Here is a 26,315-nt window from a genome sequence, read left to right as displayed (position 1 = left end):
TTTACAAAATACCATCCATTGTACTACCTCACAGAAAATTCAAAACACCAAGAGTACTGTTGTAATTTGAAACTGCATTCAAATTACAACAAATACAATCAAATAAACCTTCAACCTCACTAACATGAATTAAAAAACGAAATGCCTACATATAAATGTCCCTGATTGACAAATCTAATGTTGTAGGTCCATGTTAGTGAAAGTTAAAAAATACATAGAAAAATACCTCCCACACAATCAGAGCAGATGAAACAAATGACAATAAACACCATTTGCTACCAGTAACTACTATAACTAACACGCACAACACTGCAAATAAACCTTAAAATATGTAAACATTTAATAACACTTACTTGCACATCACCCACACTCCTGAAATGCACACAGGCAGAGTCCTGCAATCAAAAGGATGACACTGCAGAAAATTGTGACCTCTTATATTTTCCAAAATGAATACCAAAAAAAGAGGACTGTAAACCAATAAAACTACTAAAATGGATGACACATTTTCCACACAACCTATCACAGCCAGCTACACAAAAAGAAAAGTAACAATAACCAATAAAAAACAATGAAACTCTCAGAAATCTATTTTTCCCCTCTTAGCATCTAGTTTGTATTCACGGCTACCTGTACATTTTTATGCAACCTAAAAATCAAACTATACCAGCCCGCAAAACTTAAAATAAAAGAGGAGAACACCTAAGCACATCAAATAACACACACAAATACAATTCTGTGCTGTATTATCAACATAACAATATGATTATTGCACAGAAAATGTATATGTATAGAAGCGGCTACAAATGTAACTACGGTCACAACTAATTAAATGACAAATGTTGTTGAGGCACCCATGCACATGCTATCTGTAGATGTGGTTATACCACAGCCCTTCAGGGATGTTTGCCAATAGCAGCGCCTAATCGCTAAAACTATGAACTTAACATTGTATTTCTGTCCTACACAACTATAAACTTGTGTCCCTAACATGCCCACCAACATCCCTCTTCGCCCCATGGTGCTCCTCCACCTTCCCTTGTCTATCACAATCCCCGAAAACACTCTATGCATGTAAGATCCTAGCCCACTCAAAATGTTGTATAGCCGCAGAGGAGAAATAGCAATAGAGGTAACCCCAATGGACAACTTTTTTTAGGACAGGACCAACAGGAATGGGACCCAGACCAATGAGCGATGACCGGCAGCATGAAACCACTGTGGTAAATCTATCCGAATATGAGCTGACCACAAATGAGAAACAAACATTGGAAAAAGGGTTGGGCTTTGTAACTACGACCAAACACAATCGGTTCAAATTTAGAGAAGAGTTCTCAGAATTTATGAGACAAATACATCTGAAACTGCTTTTTTGCGGACAAAACAGAGCTTATTGAACAGGACAGTGGACTACATAAAATATCAGATTTTTGCCCCCCGATTAATTCACAAACAGCTGAAGCACGGGTTTTTGAAAATAGGGTAATACAAGATATGGCGAAACTTGAATCAACCACTGCAAAAGAGAAAACGTTTCAGAACCTCAATCGTGAAGAAACAGCCACGCTCAAGTCATTGCTTTTTAATGAATCTATAATAATTCGAAAAGCGGACAAGGGAGGTGCCACAGTAATCCTAAATAGGATAGACTATGTGGAAGAATGTATGAGACAACTCACAGATATTTCTAATTATGAACAGCTGGATGAAAATCCAATGGCCAAATTGGAAAGTATAATCCATCAAAAAGTAGCTAAAGCAGAGGAAAGGCGGTGGATCACGATAAAAGAGGCACATTTTCTTGTGGTAGAAAAACCAAGGATTCCACAATTTTATATTCTCCCAAAAATCCATAAATCACTCACTAAACCACCAGGGAGACCGATTGTGTCAGGGTGTGACTCTATTTTAGAGCCATTATCGAAATTCGCAGACCATTTTATGCAGCCCCTAGTCAAAGAGATGGCTTTGTTTGTAAAAGATACTACCCAAATAATTAAAGAAGTAGAAGGTAGACCCTTGTACACTACCATTCCCCAGAAGGCCTCATTGGAGGTTTTGGAAGAAAGATTACTCTCGGAGAACATAAACACAAATACACCAATCTCCTTCATCATGTGGTATGCCGAGATGGCCCTAACGGAGAGTTATTTTCATTTCAATGGCCACTATTATAAACAAGTTCAGGGCACGGCAATGGGGGCCATATTGGCCCCCAGTATTGCAAACTTATATATGGAAGCATTTGAGAAAAGTTATATCTATTCTGAAACCAATCCATTTAGACAGAATATTCTACTGTGGAGAAGGTACATAGACGATGTGCTAGTAGTTTGGAGAGGTGATGAAAACACAGCCATTCATTTTTTCGAGTGGATCAACATGCAAAATCAACATCTAAAATTCACAGAAAATGTAAGCAGAGACGAAGTTAACTATCTTGATGTCACAATTAAGGTTGACAAAAATAAAGGGGAACTATATGTTAAACCATATAAAAAGCCAACAGGCTGCATTGCATTACTGCATTACAGTAGTTTTCACCCAACTCACACCCGTGACAATCTACTGTTGGGGCAGTTTTTACGATTGAAGAAGAACAGTACGAACAGGTTAGATTATAAAGTTGGGGCAGAAAAATTGAGAACCAGCCTGCATGAAAGAGGATATGCAAAAAACCTGACGAAAAAGGCCATGAAAAGAGCTGACATCAATCACCGAGAAGCGATTCTTGAACAGATACCGAAAGTTAAAAACCAAGAGAATTTGGTCTTTGTTAATACATATAGTAACCTTTCAAATCGGGTTCGCAAGATCATCCACCGAAATTGGAGAATACTTGAGAAAGGGAAAGTTCCCCTACAGAACCATACATCTGAGTACGACATACTGTTTTCATAAACAGGAACAGGAACCTGTCCTACAGGGTAAGCCCCTTCTCGTTAAATTTGAGCTTGGAATCTATCTTAGAGTAGTATCACTAATAACTAAAAGTAGAACTAAATGACGACACACATGTGTGTAAATAAGGGAAGACATATTTGACCTGTTGGCCTACCCACTTGATCCTCGCAGATAAAAGAAGACAGGGCCATGTAAAACAAACAAATGGAGTGCTAATCCTGCAGTAACCTGTAGAACGAGTAGCGAAATAATGAAAATTCCAAAGTTATAATATAGGTGAGATCAGTCAGATGCAGACTAGGTAAAACAGGGTTTCTTTACCCTTAAATGACATATGTGTGTTCTCAACTACTCCTTATAGATGGATGCGGTACTGATGCATCTGAATGACTAGAACCATCGAGCAATTGCCTGGGACAATAGAAGCAGATCTCTAAGACGCCTGTGTAAAAAGGAATAATAGTGCTCGTCACAGAGACAAAGTGGAAAACTAAGGTAAAAAGAGACATGTCTAGATAAAGGGTGATGATGAAAATGGCAAAATTAGAATAGATAAAAACAGGAGATTTGGGATAGGATTGATCCCAGATGGAAGCATGGTACTTAAAATGGCATGTAATATTAGACATAGAGACAAGAGTGTGTCATGCGATAAGTCAATGTGAAACCTGACAATACTACCAAGTGGGGTGGCGTCACGAGATGATGATAGGGAGGAGGTACTAAATAAATGCTCCCCTCGCGCTATGATGTTACGCAAAGCGAGTTGTATCTAATGATAAGTACAACTAGGATAGGTCGACTACTAAAAATTGATTGTCCTTTACTTGTTTTCCAACAGATTTCCACTCGGTGTCTGGGCTGGAAGAAAGGAACTAAGGGAGGGATAAGAAGTGGATCCCCTAATGATTCAGAGAAGATATCATTGTATTGTACATTGCAACTGAATGTGGCTCAACCCCTGATGAATTTCCTAATAGTAGTGACAATAGTTGAAGGAAAGAAACATGTTGGGAGTGTATGTGGATGTAGTATGAAAGTGTTTGAATGAGTGAGTAAAAACTGTTGGGTGTAAGTAAAAAAAGGACTTGTGTGGACCGACTCAATTTGAGAAGGCTCTGACCATAGATCCAAACTGAAAATTCATTTAAGGATAAAAAAGAAAAAATATTGACGAACTAATAGACCGCAATATATTGCTGGAGTATAGTACTAATTGGTTGAAATTCGTTTAACTTGTTTTATATTGAGGTATACATGTATGAGATATAACTGAATGCTTTTTTATATGATGCTTTTTACATAAGAGTTTATGTGAAAAAATAATAATAAATTGATATTTTGTGATATTAAGAATGAGTGTGTGGATATTTAATGGTGTATAACACATATAGGAGATAGTCACGTCTTGGAAGAATGGGAAAACAAGTGACCCTGTGAATATAGTATATTGTATCAAATTGTAGAGGGCTGTGCACACGTGGTCCAGAGAAAAATGTCCTCTAGTCTCTCTGGTGTTTGTAGTGAGTGTATAGCCGCAGCTACTAACAATCACAAACACACAAAGTGCCATTTCTCCTCAAATAGCCACGGCTAGCACAAGCACACATTGTGCCATTTGTCCTCAAATAGCCATGGTTACAACACATCCATAAACACACAACGTGCTATTTGTCCTCAAATAGCCATGACTACAACAAAGAGGCATGTATATGTGCGTTTGACAACAGTGGCTACCAAGTGACTGCTGCATAGCCGCGGATAACCACAACAGTGCCATCAACCAATCAAAAACTTCAAAGCATGCATATCAAATACACCCTGCTCATACAAACTACTAGAACATTCAAGCTAGGAATCATTTTCATAAAAACAGAGAAAGACTGCAGATATAAGGCTGGTTTCAAAACTGTGTAGCTCATAGGTGACCGTTGGCTGTTGTGATTGCTGTCTTTTTGTGAGAAACTAAATATTAACATGGACCTAGGTTTGAGAGATTTTACAATTAAATAGTTTGGATTGCGGGCAATGTGTTGGTTCCACATTTTTCCAAACGTGTTAAGTCTAAGAAGTACAGGACAACCAAACAAAATCCTAATTCATTGTGGAGGCAATGATTTAGGGAATGTATGGGGTGTGTCCCTTACTTTAACAATTAAACAAAACATTGCAATACAAATGGAACTATTTCCTCACACCATCTTTATCTTTTCCAACTTGACTCAGAGGCAAAAATGGAGATGGACCACCAAATGTAATAGTCAAATTGAGAAATCCTGAAGAAATGTCAACAAATCAGTTTCAGCAATCATGAGACACCACAACCAATTATCGATATTAAATAACAACACACAGTTCTACACTGCTAATTTCAATAGACATGATGGAGTACACCTAACTAATGAAGGAAATGCAGTTTTCGTTGATAACATCACAACTATACTCCAGATGTGCTAAAATACTATACTCTGTTTACCCCAAAACTGTCATTTTAAGGACTACTTATGACATATACATACACAAATACAATAAAATATGCAACACATATGTTTTCTCATACCAGCTCACAGCCACAATTACAAAACGTTGCTTGGGAAAAGAGGGACTCATTTCAGATTTAAAACTATAACGACTGTGACTTTACCTGCTTTATCTAGGTAACAAGATTTGTACAAGACTCATTTTGTAGTCAGAGTGTGAGCAGGTGAGTCCTGTGAGGCTGTTTTTTGGGGGGAAATTAATGTTGGGTTGGAGGAGGTGAGCTGAGTAGCCTTCTCATGAAGTACTCTACGAGATTGGGAGCAGGCTAAACCTGACAGGCTGTTATCCTTGTTGATAATGTACAGTAATAAAGGCAGTGTTCAGATTTCAAGACAATCATATGGGTTTGAACTGTCACTAAGTTGTAATTTCAATGGGCTATTTTAATGTGTATTTTCAGTTAAAAATACCGGTATGCAAGGCTGGGGAGCCCTGTGGCACTTGCACGTCTTTGCCACTAGTGCTGCCTTGTCCCTTCCAGTGCTATACACATTAGCCCGTATGTAGAACAGTGCCTTTTTAAACATTCAGGGGGAATTTGCAGTAACTTCTTTAGTTGCTAGGGACAGAAAAGAGCAGTACAATTAATTCTGTAATACTAGGTTGAACCACTAGGTGGACCCCTATTACTAGGATGAACCACTAGGTAGACCCCTAGCAGAACAAATACAACACCCGCTACTCAGCGAGTGAAATACCATAGAGAACAAACTAACATGACCCCACGAACACCTCATCACCCTAATAAAACACAGCTAGCTGAGCACATTCTGGCTAGCTTAAGCATTCCTCAGGCCTAACACAGCCAGAACTCAGGCTGGGTGTCCACTCTCCAGACTGAACACATCAAACTGATTTCCTCAGCACCACACCTACCGCTAAGAAGCAGCTATCATGCAACAACCACACCAGTTGTACATGTATCCGGTGCGCATAAGCACCATACAACACTCTTTCTCTCTACTTACTTGAACTGCGGTTCCCGAGGGCGTTCAACCTACCAGCGCTTTGAGGTCATACTAATGATACATACAGAGCTATATAAATGCCAAGTAACATAACAACATAACATAAAGGAGTAGAAATTAAAGGTATATGTGCTACCATTGGTGCGCTGAGTCAGCATGTGTTAACGCACCAAACATTTTCAGTGTGCAGGGACAGTCACCTGGAGAATTTTGGGGGTTAGATGGTGTTGAGGAAATTGGGGGCAGCTTCGGGTCCTAGAATACAGAGTAAGTTGAATTTAATTTCTTTAATGAGATATAGGGAATACTGATTGAAAATAAGGAGAAGATTTTAAAGTTGTCTCCTTTGGCGCAACATACAATATATTTAACTAGTACCTACAAGATGGCCGCAATATATCCAGGTTACTGGTATACACCATGGATGGACATGTGACCATCACATGTGATGGATTGCTTTCATTTAAGAGCAACATCCACACAGGCCCAGTATTTCTGTGAGTTCCCATTTGAAGAATGCAGGAAATGCTGCAGGTCTGGGTTTTAGCAAACATTTTAGGAGATTAGACACAAGAGGGACAAAGGGTCCCTGGTACTTTGAGTCTTTTGTAACTGGCTGATGTGTCACTTTTCAATAGGAAGAAAATCATCATTGTTGTTTAAAACAAACAGCTGAGGAGTTAGTCTGTGTAAAATCAAGAAGGCTATACAGGTGAGAGATCACCATTTGTAATTCATGGGTACAACCTTTCATTGGCTTGGAACATTTGTGTGTGAAGGAATGCATATTTTTATTTCATGTTGGGTTTCAGATTGACAATTAAGAGTGATGTGTCTACGATGTAAAGGTTAGTGTACATGATTTACGAAATATTTTCATGGACTTTTGTACAGACCTCGAGTTGCTATTAATGAGTAAGTGTATACATATTTTGTAGGTTTTTTAATTGAATGCAAGATTAGAAGAACACTGTACATGCCCTGAAGACAATTTATCTGAAATGCGTCAGCTTTAATTTCTGTAGGAGTCTAACTGAATAACTACAGACTTACCTCGACAAATATGAATATTGTTCAGTGTTTGTTGATTACATAATAGAGTAAATTCAGTATTGCTTGGGAAACACTGGGGGATAGAGTTTGAGAGTGTTATGATTTGCTTATGAAAACAATTATAATTGTTATCTTTATACCCTTTGAGTTTATTTTGAACTGTGTTTTGAATATATACTACCACATTGAATAGGTGGTGTCATTTATGTATAAACAAAGATATCTTTCAACATTGTTTTGTGTTGTTTGTATACAGTTGATTGACTGGGTTGTTTTGCAAAATATTTATAACATTATGAATTGAATTAGGGGTATCATCCCAATAGGAGTGCATTTGGGTCACCAACTGGTGAAAGTGGGTTGAATTATTTTGAATTATTTTGCATCTCCTGCAGGACCTCACTCCATTGGGCACTTGCAAACAGCAACCTCCCAGTCTGAGTGTCCGGCAAGCACTCATTCACCACATGTGAAGGGCCTACCAAGCCGGGATGCCAAAGTCTGTGCCCCTTCTGGTGAGTGCACTGTCACTGGCTGGTGGCTCCATGATGGGAAAAAGTAAATGTGCAGACACTGAAGCCACCATTGCCTGCTCCAACTCAGCAGCCTCAAGGAACTCAAGGAGCTCCATGGCATTCGGACTACTCCACATTAGATTTGGCAGCATCATCTGAAAACTCAGCAGGCCCGCTGATGATGACCTGCACCATGAGGAGATTCTCACCAGACACAGCACCCCGGGCTGCACGGATGGATGGTTGTGCCTCATTCGCATTCTCCTACTCCTTCTCCACCTCTGCCATTTGTAAGGTACAGGTAATGACATTCAATGCCCTGTATAATCATATCAGTGCAAATTGGGCCCTGCATCATGCTACGAATTGGAGGAGTGGGCGACCATACATACATACATACATACAGGCATGTATGAGATTAGAAGGTCCAACAGTAGACAGATGTAGGTCCGTGCTCCATTGCTCAGCCCCTACTCTACTTCAACCATGCCTACTTGCAACATGTGGGATTAACACATATACTCTTGCTGACCAAGCATGAATGTATGCATTTGTGTGGCCAAAATCCCCATCTCCTCTTCCCCACGTGACCAGATTTGTGGTTACCCACGCTCACATGATTTGCAACTATGTGTGAGGAGTGTGCTTCATGGACATGACCTGTGTGCACTTGCATGACCACTGAACAATTTGCACTCCAAATATGAATTGTACATCACTTAAGCATCTATTGGCAAAACACTGCACCTACAGCCTGGAAAAAACTATCATGCGACTTTACACTGACATCCATGTCCACTGGCTGCAGGGCCTGTGAATGGATAACTCTGCCATTGTCCACATATTGGTGTCATTCCATGTGAGGCAGAATGTATCACCATGCACTTTCCACAAGCCTGAAACTGGGAGCATGTTTAGTGACACGTGTCTTGCTGGCCATTAAGCGCTTTGAGACACATTGTGTATAGGTGCTATATACATAAACTATCATATCATATCATATCATATCATTGCCACACATAGGTGTATTGTCAGTGTGAACAAATATGAATACAGTATTGTGTGCTTTAAGATTGATTTCAACTACACTCAGAATTCATCCAGGGCTCCCAGATTCGTCTTGGATCCTGTTCTCCTGTGGCATCTCAGGCACTTTAGGGTAATGGGACGTGAGGAAGAAAAGCAGAGCATTATTGAACATGTATGGACTGGGCTGTTATAGACAAAATAAAGTTCACTTTAACTTTTCTTCAAGGTTGCCCAGGTGGGGGGATCCTCACAAAGTATTCAATTTTTATTCTGAGGAATGCATTCTGCCAATGTTATAGCATATTACTGCCTTTCTACATGAATGTAAAGGAAGTTACACACAAAGGGCCTCATTACGAGTCAGGCGTTAAGGGGTTAACGGCGCCGTAAACGGCGCCAACCCTTAACACCTGATTACAAGGTCCCTTAGCGCCATGGTGATTTTAACGCCTGCTTTTTGCAGGCATTAAAATCCATGGTGCTAAGGGACCATGGTGCTAATTACGCCACTGTAATTTACGGTGGCGTAATTAGCGCCTTCCCCACTCCCATTATGCCCTATGGGGCAAACATGGGAATGGGGCGGTAAATCCGCCATCCACCATGGTGTAAACATAGTTTACACCATGGTGGTAAGGGTACGACCCAGGCGGTAACTTACCGCCTGGGTCGTAATGAGGCCCAAAGTCATTTGTATGCCACTTTTTGATAACTGTCAGCAGATGACACATTTTAACTGTATCTAAGTATATTGTGGGACCACATAAATGTCTATATATTCACCATTATTAGAATGGTGTTGCCTGAGTACAAAGTATTTTATGTATTTGTATATATTCATCTGAACCTGACTTATTTAAACCTATGTTAGTGTAATAAAGTGACCTCCTTAGGCTTCTTGTAGGTTTGTTCATGTTTATTACACCTTCTTTGTGTTACAGTTACATACATAAATTATATAGAACAGACACTGGCACCCACCACCCATGCAGGGGCTCTCTAACTGCCTTGGTTTGGAACCCTCACCACACACATTCTCTCATCCAACCATAACATTCCACATGACATCACAGGCTTCAGCATACACTTGCAAGCACATTGCAACACATCTCCCTTCCTAATACAGAGACACTAGACACACACAGAGGCACATCACAACACATCTCCCTTTCTTACGGAGACATCTCCCATCCATCCAGACTCACTAGACTCACCCAACACACGATGCGTTTTGTTTAAAGAGTAGTGCAACTCTTTAATACAGAGAGAGGTGTCCCTCCTCCCCTTTAATCTCCCATCCATCCAGACTCACTAGACTCACCCAACACACGATGCGTTTTGTTTAAAGAGTAGTGCAACTCTTTAATACAGAGAGAGGTGTCCCTCCTCCCCTTTAAATCAGGCGTCCCTCCCTCTCTACCCAAACTGTAGCTCCAAACAGCAACAGTCATGCCATGTCATATCACCATCACACACCTATGACCACAGGGTTGGTGGCAAGTTGAACGGACAATGGCATTACACAAGATTACTTTATTCCACTTGTACAAGGCATGACCCACCCCATTTATCTATGAGGATAACTCACACACCAGCTTCTAAACAATGGCAGAAGGCATGATCTTGCTGCCTACCTGAGTGGGAAGCTACCTAGTCCCACCTGACTACCCTGGTGTGACTCACTCACACCACTCTGACTAACCTGGCATGACTCACTCACACCACTCTGACTAACCTGGCATGACTCACTCAAACCACTCTGACTGACCTTGCATGACTCACTCAAACCACTCTGGCTGACTTGGTATAACTCACTCACACCACTCTGACTAACCTGGCATTACTTACTCACATCACTCTGACTGACCTGGCATGACTCACTCACACCACTTTCACTAACATCATTAAGATGTTGAACACATTACAGTATGTGGAAACTTAAAGATACCCTTTTACACATTTAAAATTCTAAAAGTCCATGTTCTCGCAACCTAACGCTGCAAATCATCAAAGCTTAGTTATGGCTAACACGCATAACATAGCCCATACACATGTCACTCATTCACTATAATGTATAACAATTGCTGCTCACTTACATTAAGCTATTACATTTAGCTTTGAATCAGCAATTCTTGAACAATATGACATAACCCTAACCATTCATGTTTAGACTTGCTGCACTAAATCTGACACTTTCTATACGAGATACCTAAACTCAGGTAACACTCAACATTACCTAATAAATGCCCCATCTTCTGCAAAGGATACACATTGCGCATTGTAACAATGCACAACAGAACGGAAAGAATAAAAACATTGTCATGCCCGTGGCTCTTATCACTCATCTTCAGCCATGGAGAGACGTACAACGTGACCATCTCATCCACATTACTTTACCAGACCTCTCGCCACTACCAATACTTGTCTATCGCAATGCTTAACACCCCACAGGCCGGCTCCACAATGCACCAAGGATCTGTCCCACGTTGGCTTCCGAACGACTCACCAACGACTTATTAAAAGGATTTTCTTCACACGCTGGTTCGCGTCACCTCATTATTGGACCTCGTCTCGCGTTGAGCTCCCGATGGCTCACCAAGCACTCATTTTATGCAAAAGAATGCACTGTGCTCAGATACTATCCCTTTCACAGCATCTCCATGGAGACTGAAAGCACGTAAGAACTTCTTTTCAGTGTATCCCAGGCCATCCAAGATACATCATTTGAGGCCTTAGGGTCCTTTCTTCTTACTCTAATCACAGCAACTGCGTATCACATGCAGTTCAACATTAGATACCGCTGAGAACGCTGCACTCCACTCCTTCGCTATCTCCCCCAGGGTATGTCCTGATGTCACCATTCCTTTCTCACCCACAGAGCATACCAGAGCTCGCCATCAATGGTTGCCCACCAACCACCAAGCAACATTGGACCAGATTGGAGGTGACAGCCATCTCTGTATTAGACACTTCACTTGCAAGGACTGCACATATTGAAATGACATGTTCTCACTCCACACCATGCCCCTTTTGCTAGTATGTAGTTACCTAGGGCTAGGCAACTCTTCACCACTGCATATTCAACATCATCCTCTGGCCATTGTAAGTAAAAATAGCAGCTCATTATGAAACAGTCATATTGACTCCTGACATCTCAAGACCATCATGAATCCTAGATTCCATTTCTACTTCTTGGGGCAGTGCATTGGGCATCTATCCCCCTTCTTCAACTCATTCAGGCCAAGGGACTCCTCTCTTGAAAGTCTCTACTCTCCTGACTAACCCTTCACTGCTTTTTCAGGACATGGACAAAGTCCCTTTATTTCTGGATCACATCTGAAAGCTTCTTTCTTCTGGCCCCCCTCTCTTCTTTACTACTACAGGGCCAAGCTTCACCTGCCTTTCATTCTGATAGATGGCAGGGCCTAAAGTCCTCCCTCTTATCAGCCATGGGTGATGGGTCTTACTTGAGTGGGGGTAGTGTGTTCTTTTTCTTCTTCTTTCTCTGCACCCCTCGCAGTAGATTCATCAGCTTTTGTGCTGTGCATGCGTGGGTTTGAAGCCCATCCTCCTTGCCAATAAAACAAAGTGACCTCCTTAGGCTTCTTGTAGGTTCCTTCATGTTTATTACATCTTATTAGGTTACAGTTACACAGATAGGTTGCATAGAACAAGACACTGGCACCCATCACCCAGGCAGGGTCTCTCTAACTGCCTGGGCTTGGAACCCTCACCACAAACATTCTCTCATCCACACCAAAACATTCCACATGACAACACAGTCTTCCACATACACTTACCAGCACATTGCAACACATCTACTTCCTAATACAGAGACATGTGCACACAATAAAAGATCTAGTGTAGCACCTAACATAGTGTGTGTATAATACTTTTTTGGGGATTAGGGAAACACTGTACCTAAGAACCAGCCTGCATCACCTCCCTAGAGTCTCAGCCTTTGGTTGCTCATTCATTCTATCATTCGAGAAGCTTGGCTGGGGTGCTCTGTGCCTCTGTGCCTCTACCCCAACCATGTAGTGGGCAGAAGTACAGATACCGCTTCCAATCTTTACAGTATGAATGTGTGGTAATCTCAATTTAGTGCATTTGACTATCTGGGATGACATTGTGATCTGGCAGGCCACTGAATGAGGGGTCATACATGGTATGTCATCATGGCATTTGTTGTGTTGACTCATGCTGACTGCATGCTACTGTTATTATTGAGGAGACTACCCATGACTTGGCATAGATGATTGATGCCTGTGTTCTTTGTTTTATTTTCCACAATTTCTGCGGCTGGAGAGAAGGATACAAGCTATTCTGTGGAACTGCAACTGAAAGACCAGGTGCAGTCCCTGGCCGTGCCCAGTTGTTACCTCCTCTTCTGAGGGCATTGTGGCGGGGTAGAATCCTATATACATGTTAATGCTTTTGAGGGGGAGTCTGAAAATGCCATCATTGTGGCAGGTACCTCAGCATCAGTGGGACAGGGTGGTGGTGATGTTGCCACACAGGGACCCCAAGCCATGTAGATCTCATTGGAAAAATCTGGGTTGATAGATGAGGAGGCCATTAAATACTGCCCATAGTGCCAGGTGGGAGAACCAAGGTGGATGTACAGGCAGCACACCTGGCCCTGAGACAGGAGGATTCGTTTTCCACCGTTGAGGGGTCAGGAGAACCTTCTGTTCCAGGGCCATCTGCTGCAAAACTGCCCAAATTCACTGATGGAGATAGAGGCCATACTTGAAGGCAGTGCATGTGCTATAATCCTCTAATGCAGACTGCCATCCAGTCGGAGGGAGTACCTGCACCACAGACACTTTGCCAGGCAGCAGTAGATGTTGACAATGAGGAGGCAATTCCTGGATGGCATTGCCAGAAGGAGGAGGCAAGAAGGCACACATGGTACAAGTGAGGCAGAAGACATGACGGCGTCCACAGGCTCTGGTGTCAGCCCATGTGCACTTTGTGAGGCAGCAGAAGGAAGAGAGGAGCATGATACAGCAATAGACAGGGCTGAGGTGAAGGAGAGGATGGCACAGGCGAGGTCTGCCTTCCTTGAGGATTCTTGCAGGGCAGTGCAGGGGATTGAGCATGGAATGATGGAGGACCTGCAAGCCCTCCAGATAACAATAGAGGCCCGCCTGCAGAAGGTGGAAGTTTAGGGAGAATCAGCCATGGCTGAGGCATTGTCAGAGATCAGCATAAATAAACTGCTGACTCATGTATATAGTTCAGTCGTTGTAGGTTTCCTTTGTTTATGTATGTCCTATGGCTGTCATGTGGGCTTATGCCACACTATGTGGGACATGTTGGTGCAGGTCTATTTTTTGGGGGACAGGTGTGCATGATTCATGTGTGTGTGTTCATTATGATGCCTTCATGACCAATGTACATACGTGGGCAATGGTGGATGTGTGGAGATGACATGTTTGGCGTTGGACTAAATTGGTCATTATTGTGCATGGTGTGCCTATGTGTATCTGACATGTATGCTCTGGTTGGCATGGCACTTCCTTTGTACATATGTTCATGTACATATGTTCATGGCTGTTGGGTCATGTTGGGGGTTTTCTGAGGTAGGCCTGGTGCCATACCTTGGATTGACTTGCCCATGTGGACATGTGTTTCACAAGTGGGTAAGAGGGCAGCAAGGAATGGTTGCCTGATGACATTTATGGCGCAGGTGCACTGCATGCTTGCTGTTTGTGTATCAGTGTTGGTTGGTTATCTTTTTGATTATTTATGTATGTATTTTGTATTTTTATTGTGCTTATACACAATGTGTTTCAAGGCGCAACAAGACAAGAGAGGGGGACAGGGATGACAAAACCAAAAACGTTTCTACTCTGCCTTGTGACATTCGAATCGTGCAAGTGCAGTAACATGATGTGTCTAATGGTGGCAATGTTGGGAGACTTCAAGATGCGAGGTATATTTCATAATTATGTTTTGGGTCTCTTATTGAGGATGGGTACTCATTTGTTTCAGTGTCTGGCCAGATGTTCCATGGCGCAGGGGTGGCTGAGGTATTTGTTGACAGTTCATTCACCTCTGGCCAATCACTTCTCAGTATTTCTGGTTCATGGAAATTGTGTTCCTTTATGCGTCTGGCACAAAAGTTATTGGACAGCGATATGTTCTGTTTGAGATGGGGGCATGTTGTGAGCGTTATCGACACTACCCATTTCTCTTTGCACTGAATGGCTCTGCGCACATTAATTCCATGGACCGGCTCCCAGCGTTGTTTATTTCGTCCATGCAATGTTCTTACTCATGCTAACTACTTAGTGCGGACTAAGTAATTTCTTTGGTGAAATAGGACCCATTGTGTGTTATTCGAATACATTGTAAAGTGCATCTCATGTGTGCGTTTAACTTAAAATAGCGTATGAAAGTATGCTTTTATTGTACATTGTTATATGTTTCAGAACATGCATAAAACATTTTCTTTTTAGTTTCCACATGAAGATGATGTGCATTTCACAGGCTTGGCGTCATGTGTACTATGTGTTCGATGTGTTGGGGTCTTTGGTTAGAGTCAATTTCAGTTTATGATGTTGCTTCATCCTTCTTGTTTGGTTATTTTGTTTATTGTTATTTTCTTGTTGTAAATCGTGGGGTACAAAATATGTTTACTACATTGGAAGGTTATTTGTTTGTTTTAAATGTGTAGAGCAACTTGGTAATATCAATTTACTATTTGAATGTTCTTTTTGAGTCAAGAATTCTTTGGAAAAGTACATACAAATACTGCAAGGTATTGCTGATATGTAATCGAGAAAATAGTGTTATGCAAAGTATTACAATATGTTGAATGTATTTCTGATAGATGCAGCACGTGTATATGTATTTATCTGTAAATAGTACTATAGGTCTGAAAAATATACCTCATTTATTTCCAGTGTTGTACGTTTTGAAAAATACATTTTGCAGTTATGTTTTAGAAATATGCTTGCATGAAGCAGGTGCTTAGTATGCATCTTGTGAATAAATATTTTTTGAAAGCAGAACATACTTTTACTTCTGTTGTTTAAACATGCTTTCTGTATTATATAAATGTACATGCTTGATCATTAAATAATCGCTGATATAATTTTTGGTTTAGTAATAACAGAAATATTGAAATTTAGGGAGGATAACTGCTGGAAAAAAATGTTGAAACACAATAACAGTGAGGTGTTGAAGTAAGTAACTTAAAAGTGGCCTTCAGTTTACTTTATGTAGTACCCTAAGGATGTTATTGCTGTATAGTGGACACAGTGACAAGCCGCAGACCAGGCCCAGTGGTTGTGGTGGATTTGTTGGTTTGGCCGGGGATATGGATGAACCTCATGTCCAAGGCAATTGGGCACAAAATTAAATCCCCAGCTTGGGCTCCCCAAAGTGACATACTTCAGTTTTCGATTTTTAAAAAATATGTCTGATGAAGAAACATTATAGTTATTGCATGTATGTTAAAATAGGGATTTTAATAATGTTCTTCCAGTGCTGGAACAGCATAAAAAAACTTCAGTTATAAGACTGTGGAAATTCGGTGAACAAAAACGTTGTTTTATGGATGCTTTGTTAAATTGCTCTAATACAAATCAATTTGCATTGCCGCTTACCAAAATTCTATTGATAATAACCTTTGACTGGATACATTGGGATGAAACTTTACAATAAAAATGCTTGCCGGTGGTACCTCCTAACAGGGCATTCTGGAGAAGAGTTGTTAACAGTTCAAACATTATTCAGAAAACAGTTTTTGTGGCCTCCAATGGTGCTTCCATTGATCATATCTAGTAGTAAAATGTCTGGGTGGATTTGCAACAAATAAATAATAACTTGGGTACAAAGCATTGCAGATTAGCCTTTTGTTGGTTTGGGGTAAAAACTGCATAGTATTTTTGAAATAATTTGATGGGAATGGCAGTTCAACCAGTCCCAAAATATTTGTACATATCTCTCATGGTGCATTGCAGCATTGCGGTTTTTCAGCGATTACAAATATGCCATTTTCTTTTCCTTAATACAAGTGATTCCTGCAGTAATCTTGGGGAATGCTGAAAAAGAAAAGTGCTCAAAATTATATTTGGAGAAGGAAAAGTCATGGGGTATCATTACAAGCCTGGTGGTCTGGAAATAAGGGTGCCGTTAGCAACGGTGCTGGTGCTTGAGCATCCCATTCCTGTGGAGTATTATTTGACTCCATGTAGGCAACTTACACTGTAATTTCCTGCTGGCACTGGGATCTCAGGTGGCAGAATGGTGTTACGAAGTAGAAGGGAAACCCGCCGCTGACACCGGCGGGTTTCCCTCGACCTTGTAATGAGGCCCATGGACTCCTATCAGGGTAGAAATCGATAGTCGGAAAGAGGATAACGTCTTTAGTGGGACAGCCAGAGGTAGATTGGGGAGGCACTTGTCCAAACCCGTTTTCATATTACTGGGGTATTTACATAGGATTCTGGTGGAAATGTTCATGATGTGCTAGAAACATGTGCCACATGAACTTGGTAGTGAAAGGGTTCATGGAGATTTTAATCAAGTGCAGAACCTACAAAGTATAAGGGACATATGGAAAGTTGCAGTGGGGATAGGGAAGGCTTTTAAAATGTTGAGTATTTTGCCATTCCGGCAGTGATCAGAAAATGATGCACTGCAGCAGAAATAATAGATAGCAGCACCGGGTGACAGTAGGAGGCTACTGGGTGAAACTGCCACGGAAATTAAAAGAAAGAGAAAAAAGGAGTTGTGGGCCATGTGTTTGGTGTTTGGCGTTTTGAATCAACTCGCGCCGTGCTGTGAGGACGTGACTTCTCAAGCAGAATAATTGGAGACAAGGGATAACTGTTTTCCACGCATAAATTGTCTCCGACGGCAAACGTGAATGTGCTGTTGCATTATAAGGCGACTGCTTGGCCAGCAGGGATAAGACTTGCATTCCATGGTAATACAAAATGGGGGATACAACTGCAAACCACTTAGATGGCACTAAGCACCATTTGATGACTGATTGCCGTCATTGTCATAAAATAAAACGATCCCTCACACGCCTGCAAAGAACTTAAAGAGTTATGAGATCAGATGACCTCCATACAATGCACTGTTTTTTGACTAGCCTGTGCCATAACACAGTGTCCTGAAGACGAGCTCAACAGATCACGGAAAATAGATTGAATCCAGTACGTCTTTTCTAGATTTGAGACCCAGAAACACAATTTAGTGTTGTCTATTTGAGGGGAAAATAACAAAGAGGGTTTTTCTCTAATAAACGTATCCCTCACTTCCCTACTAACCTCACTTATATGCTAAGATGATGAAATCTAATTTAGATATTCTTTCTTTACCATCTTCTAAATAACTGATGCTCGTTGGAAATGTCAAACCATGCATTGTTTTTTAAGACATGTTATCATGTTTATTGTGTATGCTTTGTATATACAAATGAAAATAGGTTGAACTGGAGCATCTATGTCTAAATGTAATATGACAGCTCTTGATTGGTGTTAAGTGTGGACCCTCACACCCTGTGTGTGGGAAGGTGGGTAGCTGTTTTGTGGAACCTTTATGCATACCACTATCAAAAGACACGTCTTGTGAAATCTGGTTGGTTAGTAGGTCTATTTTAATAACTGGGGGCACTTCCTGCATCCAAAGCCAAAGGCCATGGGTGGTGGAATCTGGTAAATTAGTAGGGAAGGAGCATGGGCCTCTGTATTTTTAATAATTGGAGCAACATGAACAGTTGCCATAGCTGATTAGTTACTAGTCAGGAGGGTGTTGTGTCTCTGCTGTTTGGGACCTCTGGCTATGGCCAGTTGGTCTGCATTATTTTTAGTGATAAGGGCAACATGGACAGTGGCCACAGCCGAAGAAGTCTTGGTTACTGTCCATGGTTGGTTAGTTCTAGCCATGGAGAGATTGGCCATAACTTAAGGCCATGGCCAGGGCCCCAGCCCCCTTCATATTTTATAATTGGGGCAACATGGAGGCTTGGAGAAATATGGCACTGCAAATCCTTGAAAGTCAGTGAAAAAAAGGTTATTTAATACAGAGTTCAGCTGATCTGATTTATTGCAATAAAACCCATGAAATCCGGAGGGAGTGGGAAGTGACAAGCATCTTAACTCTGAGTCCCTTTTATTCAGCCCATGAGCACATATGTGATATGATAGCAGGGTTTAACAGTGAGATTAACACGTTACATCATGACGGACACCTACTTTAAATTACCTGAATATATATTCCATTACACATTATAAAAAATAATATTATATGTATATGTATATGTATATGTAGATATAGTAAAATACATTATATGATTATATTATGTTTCTTTAATATCATTCTATAAATATACAGAAATATTTATATATATATATATTCACGGAGAGTGCGGTCCGTCCCCTCTCCTCTTTTTCTTTACATTATTTTTACACGGAGCGTACCGTGTTGGACCAGCACCTAGGATTTCTCTGCAATTTGGCGCGTCCCTACTCAGAGTCGTTTCCTCGAGCGGGATCGCCGCCACTGGGGGCAGATTGTACTGCTTACTGGAGCCCAACAGTACCCGTGAGGAATCATAGCCCGAGAATCCCTGCCTACGCGAACACGTGAAACGTGCCGGAGGACGCGTGGACAGTGTCCGCAGGGTAGGTGTTTATCTTGTGTGTTTTGCAATATTCCTCATTACTCTATTCAGTAGGTATTGTATTGTTTGGGTACTCCGCCCCAGCTCTTCGCCTGTTGCCATTCTATACTGCTGTTGCAATAGTTTGGGCATGCCATGTTTTCTCCATCTTAGTAGCGCTTTCTTTTTCTTGCTCACATTTGTTTTGATGTGTACCGTGTACACTCATCTTAGAAACTTGTCGCAATTTTAGACATTTATCTGTGTTTTTACAAAGGCAGGGGGTTCTTTCAGTATTGCAAACATGCAGGACGCCTGGGCAACATCTCGTCTTGCACAGGCCAAGGATCTTTTCAGTGAAACTCAAGTGATGCCCACTAGTCTTCCCATTGTTGGAGCCAAAAAGAATCTCAAGAGTCTCAACCCTGAGATAGTATTGCTCAAAGAAATTGAAAAATTAAGAAAAAAGGAGATTTCTAAATGGTGGGAGGAACATTCTTTACAAAATTATTTGGATGTTGGCCGAATACCGCGAGGATTAAGAATTTTAACTATGCCCTCATTTGAAGATAAAGACCCTGGTATGCTACAGGAATGGGGGGAGGCCAGCAAGGCTTGCTCAGCACACTTTCTTACGATTTTGGTCAAATATGCCATATTGGATCGAGCGAAGGCAATGGAAGAACTTGGGAAAAAGGAATTAGAACTCAGTAAAGTGACGTCCTCTGAAGAGGGTAAACAACTTCGTGCAAAGATCAATGAAGCACTAATCGTTTATGAAGATGACATTAAGCAACGAAAACACCGAAAGTTTATTAGGGACAAATTAGATTACGAAACAGGCAGGATCTTTACGTTTGCCAAAAGATTTGACTCATTACGAAAAAGTCCTATAACTGAGCCCATGGCTGACGGTGATCCTGGCTCAATTTCATCCGAATCAGATGTTTCAGTTTTGGACACTGAGGAGCCCTCTGTCAAATTAAATTTTTTAGACGAGATGCGGCTGCTATGCCAGGATGGAAAGAATCAAAAGCAATATGGAAAGGGTCGAGGAAGAGGGAAAGGAAGAGGAAGGGGACAGAAGACACGAGGAGGAAAACAATTCGGCGAGGCCAGCGTGGGAAACGGCTCAGAAAAATGTCAAGAGAGCAGAGCTACGCGCTCTGGGACCAAAAAATAATTGTTGACAATATGAAGCTGTGCCAAATTATCAACCTCTCCTCCCATGTGCTCACTAAAGCACAAACTTCTGTCCTCTCACTCGGACTTAATTTTTGTCCTACTAAAGCATTTGACTATGTCCAAGCACGCCTTGACCTTGACCAGTTTATTCGAAAGATTAGACTCAAGAAATTCTTTTCATTGAATACCATCGTGCCCAAACCTACTACACCGCGCTTGGGTCGCACCAATCTTCTGATTTCAGATATTCCATCCCTAATGGATCTTGCCTGTCTTGAAGACTCTGATTTTGATCCTTCCAATTCTTGCCTTTCTGATTTCAATATTGACCCGGACTGGGATGTACATACAAAATTGAAGGCTAAATCCAAATTTAATCCCCAGTTCCCCGTCGGTGGATGCATTGAAGCCTTCAATGATCTATGTATTAGCGACTTGAGAAAACTAAGGAGAAGTACCATCAAAAACAAACAAAACCTCACTTCCGCCCAACGTGTGGCTATCAGCGAACTGCAAAGTTTATCAAATATCATCATTAAACCAGCTGATAAGGGGTCCAACATAGTCATTCAAGATCGTATACATTATGTGGCAGAAGCTAATCGTCAACTAAAGGATCGATTGTGCTATTCCCAATTTTCAGAAAATCCGTTTGGTGATATACAATCAGCAGTTACAAATCTTTGTACAAAATGGGTGGATAATGGTCTAATTGATGACGAGTTTGTTAAATTTCTTGTTCCCTCCTTTTTCACTATACCAACTATTTATTTTTTACCAAAAACTCACAAGTCTCTTATCCGTCCACCAGGGAGACCTATTGTCACTCTATGTGGCTCTCTCCTTGAACACTTGGCTCAATATGTGGACGAAACATTATTTCCTCTGGTATCAGCTTTGCCTTCCTACTTACGGGATACCAAGGATTTTCTGCAACACATTACAAATACACCTTGGGAGGATGGTTTGATTTTAGCAACTCTTGATGTTGTCTCTCTGTATACCTCCATTGACCATCAAATTGGGATGAAAGCATGCAAATTTTTCCTTGATAGCCGTTCACTGAACTTTCATGGCCATAGCTCTATGATTCTTGAAATGTTGTTTTTTTGTTTAACCAACAATGTGTTTCTATTTGAAGGTTCGTTTTACCATCAGGTGAGGGGCACTGCCATGGGGAGTACTGTTGCACCACCCTATGCAAATTTGACAATGGGTTGGTGGGAGGCTACTTTCCTTAGTGACCTACTTGCATCCAGTTTTGCTACGCATATCGTCGCTTGGTGGCGATATATAGATGACGTTTTCGTCATATGGAATGGGACCAAAGTTGAATGGCTATCATTTGTAAAACATATTAATACCAACACATTCAACCTACGTTTTACAGAGTGTAATAGCAAGACTGAGATTATATACTTAGATGTAGTCGTGACCCTTGGAACAACTGGGTTTAAGACTGCACTACACAAAAAACCTTCTAACACTGGTTTACCCTTGCATGCAACAAGTTGCCATCCCACGTCATGTAAACGCAGCATTCCATATGGTGAATTTATTCGATATCGTAGAAACTGCACCGATCTAGTATCGTTTGACCATCATTGTTCCCTGGCGGCTATAGATTTTATCAAACAAGGCTATGAACGCAGAGTGATAGAAATGGCCTATACTAAAGCTCGCGGATTAAGCAGGAATATTCTATTGTATGGTGACAAACCTGCTAAAACCGCTATAAATGATGAACCACGACTTATAATCACTTTTGATAATGCCTCCAATCATGTCCGCAAAATCATAGAGCGACATTGGCGGGTCCTTATTGTGGACAAAGACCTATGCCCTCTGCTGGCCAATCGTCCTACTATCACCTATAAACGTGTACCCTCACTTAGGGATCAACTGGTTTCCAGCTTTTTACCATCTAATGACACTAATCCCTCTCAGTTGCAATCTCTAATGAAATCTCCCATAGGCTTTACAAAATGCTCAAAATGCAAGGCTTGTGCCCATGCTACTACATGTAAATTCTTTGTGCATCCGGTCACCAAATGTAAACAACCTATTAAGTACTCGATAAACTGTGACACCGCTTTTGTGGTCTATGTCCTCTCATGCCCTTGCATGAAATGGTATGTGGGAAGCACCACATGCAAATTGAAGCTTAGAATATTACAGCACCTTAGGGCAATTAAAAACCTAGATCCCGCATACCCCATGGCTAAGCACTTTAGATCAGAACATAACAATGACTTTACTTCTCTTAAATTCTTTGCGGTGGCACATGTTCCGATTCACCCGAGAGGTGGAGATCGTACATTAAAATTGAGACAATTGGAGACCCGTTTTATCTTGGACTTTGACACAAAATCCCCCAATGGGCACAATGTTGATGAGGAGCTATATACGTTTCTAGGCATATAACAATATGCTTACTCGCCATTATGCTTTTCTTGATCCATTTCCCTCTACTATTTTTCCATGTGCAATCAATTTATGGTTTTTAAATGTGGGTTAATCAACAATCTACAGATTATCACTGTGTATCTTAAACTCGCTGATCGTTCCTTGGCCTGTGTTTCAGTATTGACCTTCCTTTTCCCTTCACCGTGCCTATGATGAGATTGCCATTATGGTTTATAATAGGGATGATGAGGGTAAAGGTAAAGACTAATTTCCCCTTTTATGTTGCTAAATTCACGACCTAAAGGACTTTGGATTGGTAAATAATGTGATATTTTGTGTCCATAGTTCCACCCTGGTCTTTACCTGTCCAGATATGTTTTTACTGGTGCATTTTACATAAGATCTTAGATTCACATATATCTATTCCGACAATACGGTTAGAAAAGTAATCGTCATCCAAATTTAACTATATTCATGTATTTGAGGCCGGGACAATATAGCTTGCCATTGATGGACCTGCACTTGCACTTTACCTCCTTCTCAAACATGTTTAGGCCAGATACCAAAAATAATTGTTTTTGTAATTAATTTTTGACGATTATAATTTTGGGGCATTTTTTTGTTACTTGAACTGTGATTTCCATGTCTATTTTTATATTGCAATCATATTGGATTTTTAACCATATTATATGTGTTTTTATCTTTGCAATTTTGCACAAGACATAGGCTCCATTCAATCTTAGTAATTAGATGCCATTTCTGCACATTGATGCTGCTAATCTGCGTACTTGCACAAGGCCAAACCGGAGGCTACTTTTATAAACCTCTTACAGTGACACAGCCTGACCTGGCCAAAAAACCTTTCCCCCCCCCCCTTTCCCCCCCCCCCCTTTTTTGATGACACTACATTTTCTCTCTTTTAAAATTGGTACCATGATGAATTTATTGCCTTAAATAAATGGTTGTCTGTATTTGTATCAGACACTATTTGACGTAAGTTAATGCACTGGATTGTAACAATTAACAATTTTGTGGCATTTGTTCATAAAAATGATCGAGATGTTCGACAATTCTGTTCCTACATGGACTCAAACCATTTACACAAATCAAATGTTGTTATTAATTATGACCTACTGTATGTCAGGCATTTGCTTGTCTTTCCGTTCCAAAATGGCCACTGTTGAATCACCATGTAAATGCACCACCTATCTTTCATAATTGACATAGAAGATGGACTGTACACTTTTAAAACCATGTCCTTTGTCCTTTGTTTGTGTTACGTGATCAAGCGCTCAGTTGAGCGCGAAACGCGTTGTAAGCGGGCCGTGCCTATAGGCGTCCTGCCTCTGTTTGTATATGCTGTTTCCCCAGCCTTTTGTCCTGTGCATTATGCACAGCTTATAACTTATTAAACAAATTTTTCTTTTGTTTCTAATTTATGTGAGCTGCGCTTTTTTTTGGATATGGATTCACGGAGAGTGCGGTCCGTCCCCTCTCCTCTTTTTCTTTACATATATATATATATATATATATATATATATATATATATATATATATATATATATATATATATATATATATATATAACACACAAACAGCACTTTCATCCTTTCCCCTGCCTCGCACTTCCTCGTCCCAGTACCCTAATAGTAATCCACTGCATTACCACCACCGCCCTCTTCCTCTCCCAGTACCCCATTAGCAATCTGTTTCATTAGCCCCAACTCACCCTTCATTGTCCTCCTCCAAGTACCCTGTTAGTATTCCATTGCATGACCCCAACCTCCCTCTTCAATTTGCCAATACCCCATTAACATCTGCCGCCCTCGTCCTTATCCCATTACCCCATTGTGTCACACTTATTTGTCCTAGTACCCAGTTCATATCCATTGAATTATCCCCACCACCTTTGTTCATGTCCCAGAACACTGTTGCCTCGGCCTCCTTCTTCCTCATCTCAGTACCCCTTGTGTGCATTTAATACCAAATAACTGATCAGGTACATTCTGACTCATCACGGGATATGAACTCACTATTATACCTTTTTACCAGTGGATCAAGAAGGCCCATTAGTGTAGTGTGAGGTAGAAGAATCATCTATTCCCTTGTGGTGGACACTGATGCCAGTAGGTCTGGCACATGGTCTGAGTGTTTGCCTGGTGTTGCTTTATCTACAGATGCTTTAAAGACAGTAGGAACAGGTTATTTTATCAATATGCATACATTTCCCCTGAGACATTGAACTCCCATTAATCAATAGGCGGTGACCTGTTATGTAAGGTCATGGGCACTACCTACCTTCAGAAGGACTGTTTTAAGCATACCTAGCAAGAATACCAAATAAATATATTACCAGAGGAACTGGACTGGTCTACTGATTTGCAAGACTTAATAGGCTCTGTACTGCTATATTTGTGGTCCTTTCACACTAACAAATTAGGTCACATTCATAAATCAGAATCTGTAAAGATTACCACTAAACCCTCCAAGGTATTACCCCATATTCCTCAGTATCCCTTAAAACCAGAGGCCAAGGAATGTATAACCCTTATTGTCAAATCACTTTTCACATAGTATTATTATCCCTACCTCCAGTCCATTCAATATTATGCCTGCCTAAAATCCCTGTAAAAATGCGTACAGATTTTTTAAAGGTCTGAGGACAGTGATCTTGTTGGTTATTCAATCATTTGCTATTTTGCCCAATCACACTACCATGCTGGTCTATATAGCTCCACTAGTAAGTAATTTCACAGTAGTACATGTTCGTCTTTTTTCTACATCGCTGTAAAGAAGGATCATTATTCAGATTTTCCCATAGCGGAGTTCAGTACACCTGGAATAGGCTGCCTCAGGAGTGCAGAGTACCCCACTCTGTTTTCCCAAACAATTGAATAAAAATGTGGATAATCACAATGGTATGATACTATTAGTCAGATAGACAGATCGATAGGTATGTGTTAGGTATGTTATTGCCAATGCTTTCTTATGCACTATAGTTTTCTCAATTCCTTTGTCTGCATTTCAGGTCCAACACAGTTTGCCATTTATTTGGATAGAGCCACAAAAACGCTGCAGCACCAAGAC

This window comes from Ambystoma mexicanum, chromosome 5p, assembly GCF_040938575.1.
Source record: "Ambystoma mexicanum isolate Mex_15411 chromosome 5p, UKY_AmexF1_1, whole genome shotgun sequence".
NCBI classification, from domain to species: domain Eukaryota; kingdom Metazoa; phylum Chordata; class Amphibia; order Caudata; family Ambystomatidae; genus Ambystoma; species Ambystoma mexicanum.
This window is presented reverse-complemented; position numbering follows the sequence as displayed.